Source organism: Haematobia irritans, chromosome 2, assembly GCF_050003625.1.
Source record: "Haematobia irritans isolate KBUSLIRL chromosome 2, ASM5000362v1, whole genome shotgun sequence".
Lineage (NCBI taxonomy): Eukaryota > Metazoa > Arthropoda > Insecta > Diptera > Muscidae > Haematobia > Haematobia irritans.
In genome coordinates this window covers 143,019,334-143,032,193 of record NC_134398.1, presented here as the reverse complement: position 1 = coordinate 143,032,193, position 12,860 = coordinate 143,019,334, and the positions used below count along the sequence as shown (strand labels likewise).

The 12,860-nt window shown below is 31.9% G+C and overlaps 1 long non-coding RNA gene and 1 pseudogene across 1 annotated transcript; one reads left to right on the top strand and one right to left on the bottom strand.

Moving 5' to 3' along the window:
- The first annotated feature begins 9,229 nt into the window (after nt 1-9,229).
- On the top strand, nt 9,230-10,610 carry LOC142226399 (uncharacterized). Its single transcript, XR_012719677.1, has 3 exons — nt 9,230-9,560; nt 9,626-9,940; nt 10,005-10,610. It is a non-coding gene; the product is annotated as an uncharacterized LOC142226399 (long non-coding RNA).
- A 743-nt stretch (nt 10,611-11,353) lies between these two features.
- Nucleotides 11,354-12,559, bottom strand: LOC142226397 (tubulin-folding cofactor B pseudogene; annotated as a pseudogene).
- Nucleotides 12,560-12,860: the final 301 nt, after the last annotated feature.

Sequence of the window (12,860 nt, the reverse complement as noted above, 5' to 3'; positions counted from 1 at the left end):
TTTTACTTCATTTTTTTATATTTTAATGCGTAATTTTTTGTTTTCTTTTTTCAAATAGTTTAAAGAAAGAGTAAGAATAAATAAAATGGTACAAATTATGCCACAAAAATGCTAAATCCATTATAGAAAAATCGATAATATTTGAAAATATTCGAGGGAAAACGTTTCAAACAAGCGTTAGAATGCATTAAAAATCATAAAAAAGTATAAAAATTATTTATTTGGGAAAATATCACAAAATTTTTAATTCACATTCAAAACACTGAATTCGGATCACACCTTAAGAAGTGATGCAAATTCATTGCAACGGTTGTTGAAACGGTGGACATTCGTTCTATGACAAGTTCATATTACATTCATCGCTTCTCCGCCAATTTTGTACCACTTCCAGACCCAAAAAGAAAATTTTCACTTCTTTTTTTGGCGACGCTTTTTTGCAGCATTATTAAGATATCAATTTATGAAAGAATAGTTTTAATATCAATTACTGTTTTTTATTCAACTAAATCATAAGTTCAACCACAGCTTTATTTCATAAATATCAGACTTCTACCATAACCCAAGTAATTCGATTGTGCATGAAAGTCTTTAGTGGAACTTTGTGCGTTGTACGAGTATATACTTGTTTAATTTTATAAAAATGTAAAATCGTAAATAGGTTTTCAAATTCTGGGGGGGGGGGGCTAAAATTTTTCTGGGGGAGGGGTCTAAGACCCCTCCCCAGAGGCCTTCCTACGCTTATGGCCATATAATAGCACAATGTACCAAATTTCAACCGAATCGGATAATTTTTGCTTCTCCGAGAGGCTCCGGAAATCAAATCTGGGGACCGGTTTATATGGGGGCTACATATAATTATGAACCGATATAAACTAATTTTTGTATGGTTATTAGTGTCCATATATTTACAAAAAATACAAACTTTCAACTGAATCGGATAAAATTTGCTCCTCAAAGAGGCTACGAAGGTCAAATCTGGGGATCGGTTTATATGGGGGCTATATATAATTATGAACCAATTTTGGCATGATTGTTAGAAACCATATACTAAAACCACGTGCCAAATTTCAACCGGATCGGATGAATTTTGCTCCTCCAAGAGGCTCCGGACGTCAAATCGGGATCGGTTTATATGGGGGCTATATATAATTTTGGACAGATATGATCCAATTTTTGCATGGTTGTTAGAGACCATATACTAACACCACATACCAAATTTCAACCGGATCAGATAAATTTTGCTCCTCCAAGAGGCTAGGAGGTCAAATCTGGGGATCGGTTTATATGGGGGCTATATATAATTTTGAACAGATATGATCCAATTTTTGCATGGTTGTTAGAGACCATCGGGGATCGGTTTATATGGGGGCTATACGAAAAAATGGTCCGATATGACCCATTTGCTATACTATACGACCTCCATCCTTATTTCGTTCGGACGGTCGAACGGACGGGGCTAGATCGACTCAGAATTTCACCATGACTCAGAATATATATATATATATATATATATATATATATATATATATATATATATATATATATATATATATATATATATATATATATATATATATATATATATATATATATATATATATATATATATATATATATATATATATATATATATATATATATATATATATATATATATATATATATATAATATATATATATATATATATATATATATATATATATATATATATATATATATATATATATATATATATATATATATATATATATATATATATATATATATATATATATATATGTTCTGAGTCATGGTGAAATTCTGAGTCGATCTAGCCCCGTCCGTTCGACCGTCCGAACGAAATAAGGATGGAGGTCGTATAGTATAGCAAATGGGTCATATCGGACCATTTTTTCGTATAGCCCCCATATAAACCGATCCCCGATGGTCTCTAACAACCATGCAAAAATTGGATCATATCTGTTCAAAATTATATATAGCCCCCATATAAACCGATCCCCAGATTTGACCTCCTAGCCTCTTGGAGGAGCAAAATTTATCTGATCCGGTTGAAATTTGGTATGTGGTGTTAGTATATGGTCTCTAACAACCATGCAAAAATTGGATCATATCTGTCCAAAATTATATATAGCCCCATATAAACCGATCCCGATTTGACGTCCGGAGCCTCTTGGAGGAGCAAAATTCATCCGATCCGGTTGAAATTTGGCACGTGGTTTTAGTATATGGTTTCTAACAATCATGCCAAAATTGGTTCATAATTATATATAGCCCCCATATAAACCGATCCCCAGATTTCACCTTCGTAGCCTCTTTGAGGAGCAAATTTTATCCGATTCAGTTGAAAGTTTGTATTTTTTGTAAATATATGGACACTAATAACCATACAAAAATTAGTTTATATCGGTTCATAATTATATGTAGCCCCCATATAAACCGGTCCCCAGATTTGATTTCCGGAGCCTCTCGGAGAAGCAAAAATTATCCGATTCGGTTGAAATTTGGTACATTGTGCTATTATATGGCCATAAGCGTAGGAAGGCCTCTGGGGAGGGGTCTTAGACCCCTCCCCCAGAAAAATTTTAGCCCCCCCCCCCAGAATTTGAAAACCTATTTACGATTTTACATTTTTATAAAATTAAACAAGTATATACTCGTACAACGCACAAAGTTCCACTAAAGACTTTCATGCACAATCGAATTACTTGGGTTATGGTAGAAGTCTGATATTTATGAAATAAAGCTGTGGTTGAACTTATGATTTAGTTGAATAAAAAACAGTAATTGATATTAAAACTATTCTTTCATAAATTGATATCTTAATAATGCTGCAAAAAAGCGTCGCCAAAAAAAGAAGTGAAAATTTTCTTTTTGGGTCTGGAAGTGGTACAAAATTGGCGGAGAAGCGATGAATGTAATATGAACTTGTCATAGAACGAATGTCCACCGTTTCAACAACCGTTGCAATGAATTTGCATCACTTCTTAAGGTGTGATCCGAATTCAGTGTTTTGAATGTGAATTAAAAATTTTGTGATATTTTCCCAAATAAATAATTTTTATACTTTTTTATGATTTTTAATGCATTCTAACGCTTGTTTGAAACGTTTTCCCTCGAATATTTTCAAATATTATCGATTTTTCTATAATGGATTTAGCATTTTTGTGGCATAATTTGTACCATTTTATTTATTCTTACTCTTTCTTTAAACTATTTGAAAAAAGAAAACAAAAAATTACGCATTAAAATATAAAAAAATGAAGTAAAAAACTTCCTGTGTAGTTAAAGTAGTTAACTTCTTTGTGAAGACATTTTTGGAAGTGCTTTTAAAGTTGTGCCTTTAGAAAAACTCACAATTTTTTGCTGGGAAAAGTGTGGAACTACCCTACGGGAAATGGATCAACCACAGAACTGGTACAGGACTAGTCCCTAGTGTGTATGGACCAGTCCCAGTTCTGATCAAAACGTATGGAAGGGACCGTCCTCTTTAACATGGGTTTGTCATTGACGGAGTAAACTTACATTTTAGGACTCGTCTTGGACTCATCCCAAAGGACACGTCCTGGGACAATTTAGCAGGAGCAACCCATAAACAGGTTCTCAGGAACCAGTCTCGGACAAACTCTTAGAAATCTCTTTCAATTTTGGCTCCTAATCGAACCCGAAATGAAAAAAAAAAAAAACAAAAGGTTATTCTGATAATTTTATTTCACTAAATGTGAAAATTGCAACTAACTGGAGCACAGGTACCGGTTCTGTGATAGGTCCGTCAGTGGCAATTTGCACCAATTTCCCGTAGGGTACTTTTAGTTGCTTTATTATAAATTGATTGTCGAGTTATTTTGATGTCTATTTCTTTATTCAATTTTATGAAATAAAACATTAGTTGAACCTATAAGTTCAGTCTATAAAGTTTTAGCTATTTTCCCCTAGGAAAATTGTCTAGCTACGCTAATGTATATGGCCGCTAACAATCATGCCAAACTTGGTCCATATCGGTCTATAGTTATATATAGCCCCCAGATAAACCCAATCACACAAAAATTGGTCCATATCGGTTCATAATTATATATAGCTATATAAGGCCCTATATAAGGCGACCCTTATATTTCAATTCAATTATATGTTAATATCGAAATTAATAACCTATTCAGTTCCAAAAATTAAAAGCAAATAAATACTTTCGATGTTTTTTATTTAAATTTTGCTATTTATCATTCCCAATGACAAAAATAGTATGAAGAAGATATGAAATGTGCAGCTGGGATCTTAATACCATTAACGGCGCTGCAATAGGTAACGGATATAAGAACATCTCATATAAAATAAAACAGACATACGTTTATTTTATTAAGGGAAAAGGCATATAAGCAACAAAAATTTCGAAACATTAAAAAACAAATAATAAGAAATTAAGGTCAGGAAATAACTTGGAAAAAACTAGAAAATATAATATATTTTATCTATTTAAATTTATATAAGCCATTCAAAGCCTTTCAGAGGCGGATTAGGCGAATTACAACGAGCCAATTTACTTATTGCTCATAAGTTTACATTGTTTAATTAAAAAATTTAGTTTTTCATAAAAAATACAAACAAAAAATTATGAAAATTGGTAGGACGCAAGCCAATTTCCTAATTTCTTTTATCTATTGTGTTTGATGGCATGTCAGGGCTATTGTTGTTACTGTTGATGTATGTACACTGAAAAAAAATTCATACATTTTTATTACAAAAATTAGTTGGTATTAAATTTTATTATATTTTCTTGAAATTTTATGAATTAAATTTTATGAATTAAATGTAGGTATACAATGCGAGCCACCGTGGTGCAGTGGTAAGCATGCCGCCTTACATACACAGGGTCTTGGGTTCAAACCCAGTTTACACCAAACACCAAAAAATTTCAGCGGTGGATTATCCCACCTCAGTAATGCTGGTGACATTTCTGAGTGTTTCAAAGCTTCTCTATGTGGTTTCACTGCAATGTGGAACGCCGTTCGGATTCGGCTATAAAAAGGAGGTCCCTTGTCATTGAGCTAAACATAGAATCGGGCAGCACTAAATGATAAGAGAGAAGTTCACCACTGTATTATCACAATGGACTGAATAGTCTAAGTGAGGCTGGCCGTATTATTCAATTGCCGTACAAATAAATTCAATGTAAACTAAAGCCGAAAACAATTTTCGTACGATTCCCAATAATATTAAGAATGAACTACTACACGGTAAATATAGCCATGATTTGGCGCCAATGATTTTTTTACTTTTAGTTCATTGTTTTTTTTTTTTGCAAAAAGTGGATTATAATTTAGTTCAATTTTTGCATGGTTGTTAGAGACCATCGGGGATCGGTTTATATGGGGGCTATACGAAAAAATGGTCCGATATGACCCATTTGCTATACTATACGACCTCCATCCTTATTTCGTTCGGACGGTCGAACGGACGGGGCTAGATCGACTCAGAATTTCACCATGACTCAGAATATATATATATATATATATATATATATATATATATATATATATATATATATATATATATATATATATATATATATATATATATATATATATATATATATATATATATATATATATATATATATATATATATATATATATATATATATATATATATATATATATATATATATATATATATATATATATATATATATATATATATATATATATATATATATATATATATATATATATATATATATATATATATATATATATATATATATATATATATATATATATATATATATATATATATATATATATATCCTTTATGGGGTCTTAGAACAATATTTCGATGTGTTACAAACAGAATGACAAAGTTATATACCCCCCATCCTATGGTGAAGGGTACAAAAAGTAAAATCGGTAAAAAAATGTTTTTTTTTAATTTCTTTATTTAAATGAACTTCCAAGGTACAACTTCTAAAGCAATGCAAAAGATCCAAAGAAGAAGTACTTCCGTCCTATGAGAAACTCATGTAAAATTCATTGGAGATTATCCAAGTTTGCGTAACTTCCGGATCACAATTTGGGATCCAAACATCTTTTTTGGAAGGCTGGTTTTAATAATTGATGCATTACATTGCTTGGAAATCCTTTTCGTCCTCCAAGAAATAAAATTGCGCAATAATTTTAGGCTAGGTATAGAGGCAGCCCATTATTTTAGGCTCATTTAAAATAATGGGCCATGGTGATACCAAAGGTGATGACCTTGTCACTTATCAATGAGGGCTCTCCGATTCTATTTTTAGCTGAATGACAAGGGACGTAGTTTTTTCACATCGATTAAAATACGGCTACGAATATTTCCCATATTTGTTCCAGGCCTTTATTTCTTGTGAAATTGTTGGGTATGTGTAACGAATTGAAAGTTGATGATTTTGATATCGACAGTAAAATTTACTTTTCCATTACAAATATCTAAATAATGAAGATTGTTTTTGTAATTTACAATACGTATATTGTTATTCTTGTTTGTTTCTTGCATTTATGATGTACCTGATATAAGAAATCTACCTGATATAAAAAATTATTAAATTACTTATTGATTACTATAGATAACCTGCATTCTACAAATTTTACTATTTAATAATGCGTCGTAGACATGATTCAAAAGACGAAGAAGAAAGACATATAGTCAGTAGTAGCCGACTATATGCCACCAGCATTAATACATTATTTACTTTTTTACAATTAAATTAAATTAATTATTACTAATATTAATTGCAAACAAAAGTTGATGAAATAACTAACTTTTTGTTTTTTTTTTTTTTGCTGATATGGGAGAAACAAATATTAAAATTAACACTTATTTGTCTTTTGAGAATTAACAGTAGTCGGCATTTCCTATTATAAGCAGACATTCTATGTGCATACATAAAGGCCATAGATTAGATTCCAATTTCGGACGAACGTCAAACTCTCAGCGATTTTTTATTTCCTCAAAGTAATGCTGCACCCAAAGAAATTTGTTAGTAGGGACAGCAGAAAAGTCTGCTAAAACAGCAGAAAGTCTGCTGAAAAAGGGACAGCAGTCACTGTTTGCTGAAATAGCAAACATTTCCTGCTATTTTTTAAGCTCGATTACATTAAAACATGTTTTATTTTAGCTAAAACAAATAAAAATGTCAACTTTGGAGCTATTCTAACATTAACACAATATTTTATGAATATTTATAGTATTTGGCCAAAAATATGAAATTTTATCGAATTGAGGCATAACAGCAAGCAAAATGTTTGCTGATCGTATTTAGGAGGTTGTAAGTATATTACAGTGCAAAACATACCAAAAACTAATTTTGGTTCTTAAATATGCTTTGGGGAAAAGTTTATAACCTAAAAATTTTATAAATTGTTGTTCATTTGGCCTTGAAATACGAAAATATAACAGCAGACATCGACTGCTGTTTTTAGCAGACTTTTTTCTATGAGTGTGGTGACATTTCTGAGTGGTTCAAAGCTTCTCCAAGTGGTCTCAATTTCAATCAAACACGACTGCCAAAAAGAGGTCCCTTCATTGAGCAAAATCAAAATCCGGGCAGAACTCAACCTATTGTCATATGCCTGTACCTGTATATTGCAAACAATGAATGGATGGGAAGGCGGAGGGTCAGCTAGGTATAGCTCATTCTATTGTGTCCTGAGTCTATTGGCAAATAATGGTGGGGTATATTTCCAATATTTCTGGTGGGAATATTTTCAATAAGATCAAATGAATATACTCTGGCCATATTACGTTGTAGGGTACACCGATTGCGTCAGAAAGGTGAAGTATTTTTCGAGCACCATATTCCTCAAGGTTTACATATGAATCATATAAAATGGTTTTTAATAATGTGTCACATATTTTCCAAGACTTTTGTATAGGAGTTTTTACTGCGCATTAGATAGAATTCTACTTCTTTTCTCTATTTGCCACATTATTGATATTAAAACTTTACTCTCTCTCAAATTCCAATAAATTTGCGTTTCGTTCTAAGCGGACGTGTTTTGTTTACAGTTCTGAGAAATAATATTAAATACATTTTTTCGGAGACACGAAGATGACATTGTTAGAATACTTGTCTATTTTTTATAGTTCGATTTTCTACAGAATTATATTCTTATTATGAAAGTTTGAATAAGCAAATCGCAAAGTGGTTCCAAATGTAGAGGTCGCAATGTGTTAAATTACTTGGTGGCCAATCGTGACCATATCTTCCAACATAATTTTGTCTTTGTGTGAAAGCTGAGGTGTTTTCCTCTATGTTTGCAAGTTTGTGAGTCTCTAGTGAGTCCACGATCTGACCTGTAGTCGTCGAAAGTTGGTCATATCGGGGGTATCAAATTTTGTTTTAGCTGTCATATCCGCAATTATGAACCGAATATATTTTATAGTTTGCGAGATATGGACCCCACAATTTATTTTTTTTGCAAAATTTTAACAAAGTGGGTTGAGTATTTTGAACCTACAGGGTCTGTTTTTGGGTCGATGTTTTCTTTTATTAACTGCAATCCCTACAAAATTCTAGGAATTTAGGAAGAAAAAATTGCGTACCTATGTGCTTTAGATTAAAAGTTATAAACTCCACAATTTAGAATTAAAAAAAAAATACAGAATTTTGACCAATTTTTCCGAAAAGAAACACCTACATACATTCTTTCTGTCGTAACCCAGCTAGCATTTTTGTCGTTTTTAAGCACATTCGATTCTTTTTCGAGTCTACTTGGTGATTAGAAAGGCAGAATATGAGCTCATTTTATGAACATAAAAGACTCCTTTGTCGGGAGAAAAACGTGACTACCCGCGACTCTTCTTTATAAATCATTTATGAATCTTCTTCTATATTACTTTAGAGACTTTTTCGAATCGAAGATGTCTCTGCTAGACGGATTTTGTAAGATTTTTGTTATTTTTTTGAACTCATTTTACGCCCATTAGAGCCAGTCATTTTCGTATCGTATTATAATAACGTAACTGACATAGCAGTTTTTGATCTCCTAAAGTACTCGAATATGACTCATTTAGATGATTTTTGTCAAAACAATCACCCAAATTCTAGCTGGGTTATCGGTTAGATTGGATTGTTTTTCTCAATTTCCACTATATAGCCGCCACATTTGGCCAATCTGCCAATATTACTTTCTTGGCGCATAAAAGTCACATTGATGTTTTATTTGTGATATTGTGCTCATGTATGTGATTGGTTCCATACCCAATAAACACAGGATGAGCGTTTTTCAAATGCAACACCTTTTCAGTTTGAGGGTAAATATAATTTTCAACATAAATTCAACTTGACTTGAAACAGCTCATCTTCAATACATCTTCAAATTATTTGCGAATTACAACCAATTTGGCAAAATGTTGACGAAAACTTCGAAAATGTGTTGAAGATAATTGGAGAAAACTTTGACAAAACACTACCCTGAAATGCAATGAAAAAACCACATGGTTTTCAATACTACTTTGAACAACAAAGTTCGTGGAAGAAATACAAAAATGTGGAAATTTTTTAATAATCAATTGAAATTGCTTATAATAATTGGTAAGTAAAACTAAAACACGAAATGAAAACTTTAAGGAAGTCACTTAACTCAAATCTCTTTGCAGACAACTAAAATATTTGGATGCTGATTCTTGGACACATTAAGAGGCTGGCCGATGAAAAATGATAGTGGCTTATCGAGAAGAGAAAGTTTCCATAAATCAAAGTGCAACCAAAAAAACTTATCACATCGATAGTTTAATTTACATCGCATCATCGGTTTAATTTGTTATTTTGTGAATTGAAATTGCTGGAAATTTATTCCAATTATCTGGTCATCAAGTTCCTGAAAATTGCCAGTATTTTAATAACAATTTTGTAACACCAACGTTCTTGAGGAAATCACGAAGTACGTGGTCAGTTGGAAGAAATACAAATTGGTAAGCCAAAATAAAAAGTGAAATGAAAACATAATGGAAATCACAAAACTCGATTGTTTTGCAGAAAACTAAAATCATTGGATGGTATATTCTTGAAAGATGTTGGCCGATGAAAAACCGATGAAGGAAACAACAAAGAAAAGTTTTCAGAAAACTTACAAAGTGCAACCAATTAAAACAAAGTGCAACAATTCCTATATCAAGAACTTCTGGATGAAAATGTGCATTACATCAATTTACATCCCGTCATCAGTTTGATATTTTGTGATTTCCTCTTGCTGGAATCTATTCTAACACACAAGCCAGCAAGTTCCTCGATAGTAATTATTTCAAATTGCCAGCATATTAATTAATAGTTATTTGATACCAACATTATGGAGGAAATGGAATTATACATGTAAAAATGTTTAAGATATTTAAAGTTGTATTCATAGTTTTATTTATTAATACGTTTAATAAGATAATTACATTTTGATTGGTATTATATTATTATTTTTATATATTATTAATGTTATTTTTAAGATTATTATATTTGTTAACGAAAAAAATAATAAAATTAACAAAATCCCTAGAAATTTAGTATTGACTTTCAGTTAGAACTAGGATTGACTTTCATACAAATTGTGGTTTGAAAGTATTCGCAACAATGCTAATTTTTTATTTTTCTCACATTGAAAACTGTTTGAGAAATTATTGAGTAGCGATGCATTTCAATTTGAGGATTACAATTGAGAAATTATTGCTATTGTGTTGATTTTTACTGTTGAGGGTAATGTCTGTTTTTTGTTGAGAACGCGATTTTCTCAACAATTTCTCAACTTGAATATTACCCTAATCCTTTGAAAAAATGTTTGAAAAATTATTGAATTTTAGTATTTTTCAAACGTTTGTGTTTATTGGGTAGTAATAAATTGACTTTGCAATTTAGTTATAGCCTTAGACGAGAAATTTAAAGACTTTGAAAAACCGAGCAAAAACGATTTTTATAAATCCAGAATCTGGCATAGCCACCATGTCAATCTCTATCAAAGTATGCTTTATCAAATCCGCCAGAATTAATTTATATGACTTCTACGTTATTGAGGTGTAATAGCTCTTAACACCCTCCCACAAAGTAATCAAGAGTACCAAACTGCAATGTCTGAGTACGAAACTATCGACGATACTGGTAGAGGGTAAAAACCAAGTCTCAATGGAAAAATAATTTCGAAGCGTATCCCTTAGTGATAGGGAAAATGCAAAAGGGTTAGTAAAGCTGGGTTTTAACAGAAGAGTTGTAAGAGCAGATTGTCTGCATATAGCCACCCAAATTTTGTAAATATGTATAATGGATTCTTTTATATACAAAGGTAATTTGTGTAATAAAATATCGCTTGAATACACTTTACCCAAATAAATCTATATTTGAAGAAATATGTGTGAACAACGTTCCATTAAAACATTTTTATTTCGATTAATGTGCATTTTATATAAAAATATTAATAAATTATTACAGACTGATGATAACTTATCTGCTAGGCCAAATTAAATTTAAATCAAAACAAAATTGTGTGGTTTCAATAAACAAAGAAAAAAATGGTAATACAGTTTCATCGCAGCTATGCTTATATTTTAATTATATTAATATGAATTGTGGCGTGATTTTTCAATTCTATTTTTGCTTCGTTTAGCTTTGTAGTGAGCTAAATTACGATTTATGTTCTTCGTGGAGAAACAAACAATCCAATAGAGGTGATGGCAATGCACCTTTGCTGATATTCAGATTTCATCATCCAAATTGAAATCTTCCTCTGGAAAATCACCTACTTCAACAGTTAGAGGGGGAACAAAGCCACCATAATTAGGTGGACAAGTAAAGTAACGTTTCCCTTGGACGGATCCATCATTTTTGCCCAATGGTTCATCGTATTTAACACCAATAAATGTACCAGTCTTTCCCTCTAACGGTCCATTATACATTATCGTTCCACGGCGTGTTGGACAACCTTTCACGGTTACTTGACAGCGTGAACCCACTGTACACAATTCAGCCTTTTGCTTCTCCAATGCCTCCTTCTCCAATCGTTTTTCTTCTTCTCTCTTCTGTTCCTCTTCATTGTATTTGCCCATACGATTTCTTTTCAAGAAACTCCGCACTGTATTGTCCCTTTGATCGTATTGATCCTCGGGTAATTCGAATTTTTGAACCTGCTCATCTTGGGCCTCATATAGGAATTCATCGACTACATGGAAACGCATACTGGACTCAATAGGTAATGCACCCAGCATCACAGAATCATCGGATAATGACGTCACCAGCTCATCGCCTTTGTAAAGAGCCACTTGCATGGTGCCGGCATTGCCACCGGTGATAACCTGCAGCTTTTGTTTTAATTCACCAACTGTTATTGATTTAGCAAATTTGATATCGAAGGCAACATGATCTGTTTTTGAGTTTGTAACATTTATTTTTATGAAATCGGAACCGCCAAGGGAGATCATTATATCTAATATATATTAATTCCTTTCAAAATTGTTACTAAATTTAAAAATTCGCCTTGAATCAAGGCTTTTTGTCTATGGACAGAGAAAACTTCAAATTCTAATTGTAATGTTGCCAATGTTCGAAAAAGACAAAACCAAATGACTCAGAAAATCGATTGGGGTGCCCCTATAATACATTTTTGGCTTCATTGGTGTGGTACTTATTGTGAATGACTCGTACAATTTGAAAAGCTTTCTTTCAACATAATCACTTTCAAAATCCCCTATACTTCCTTTGTAAAACTGTGGTTTTAGCACTAAAAATGCGCTTTTTGCAACCCTGCCCCAATTTTTCTTGTTTATGGGTTTGTGTTTGTATTGATATATATCACCATGGTTTTGTTTATTCGCAGAGCGCAGTCATTCCACTCAATTGCGCAGTCAAGTGACTCCATTT